The following is a 1,335-nucleotide window of genomic DNA, read 5'->3' on the forward strand; positions in this document are numbered from 1 at the left end:
TTTTATTGAATCAGTAGTCTCAACTACCCTTCCCTCTGTTAGTCCCTCTTTCATTTCTCCCTTGAGAGAGTGTGGTCAACTCAATTAAGATTTGTTAAATGAGAGGTGAGTGAAGGATACCTCACTCTAGGTCGGGCTCTGACATTTTGCCTCCAATTCAATTGGTAGAGCGAAAGAGTTGAGCCTAACCTTTCTCAAACCTTTCTATAATTGTTAGAAACTAGCGTGCTCGGATTACCAGTGGCATGCTAAGTTATATAACTTATAGAAAATTTCCTCAATTTTAAAATCTAAATTCTCAATCTTTTAGTAGAGTTTTAATCCTTTCAACGTCTAAATAATCGTTACATTGTATCGTTATATATTGAATTGTAACAATTTCAACTCGATATATATACGATCAAGTGTAGTATTCACTTTTAAGGCTTAGTCTGAAAAGTCAATTATGCCGGTAGAATTAAGCTACGACATTTCATTCTTAGTCCACTGATTGGAATGAAAGAGTCGAGTAAATTCCAAATGAATCTTCCCTAAATTAATGTGGACCTTTTGTTGAATAAAAATTCAATACCTTGAGTCCCAAAAATAAGGGGAGATGCTGCTGGATTTTTAAATTTTTAGACATGTCTTTTGAAAATCAAATCAAAATCGAATCGGTTTTGTTATATTTCTTCCTACGACAATCATCATAGTTAACATATACAACACATCTTTAAACCCTTCCGGTAAAAGCTTGCCTTCTACAATTTGATATCCGAATTGCATTTGAAAATCTTCTAGCATTCTCCCCTAATAATTGTACACCTTTTGTTGAATGGAAATTCAACACCTTGAGTCTCAAAAATAAGGGAAAATGCTGTCGGATTTTTGAATTTTCAAAATCATTGCAAAATAATTGTGTTGTTATATATTTTCCTACGACAATCATCGTAGGTAGCAGATACAACACACCTTCAAACCTTTCTGGCAAAAGTTTGTCTTTAACATTTCGTCCTTCAAAGGTTGAAAGAGTTAGTATTTCTTGCTCGTCTTCCCTAAGTAAATTGCGAACCTTTTGTTGAATGAAAATTCAACACATTGAGTTCCAAAAATAAGCGGAGATGCTGCTGGATTTTCAAATTTTCAAAACCCATTTCGAAACCACCTTTTAACTTGTGTTTTTATGCGTTTCTTACATCACACTTATGTACTATAACGCATATAATACAATTTCACATTCGAAACTTCAGTCCCAAAATCCTACCTTAAGCCGATCACTAGGGTAGAACACTCGAGTTCGATCTCTCTCAAATATTCAAAAGTCGAACCTTTTTCAAACTTCAAACTTTCAATCCA

The sequence above is a fragment of the Dendrobium catenatum genome, unplaced genomic scaffold (genome assembly GCF_001605985.2).
Source record: "Dendrobium catenatum unplaced genomic scaffold, ASM160598v2 fragScaff_scaffold_1022, whole genome shotgun sequence".
In the NCBI taxonomy this organism is placed as follows: domain Eukaryota; kingdom Viridiplantae; phylum Streptophyta; class Magnoliopsida; order Asparagales; family Orchidaceae; genus Dendrobium; species Dendrobium catenatum.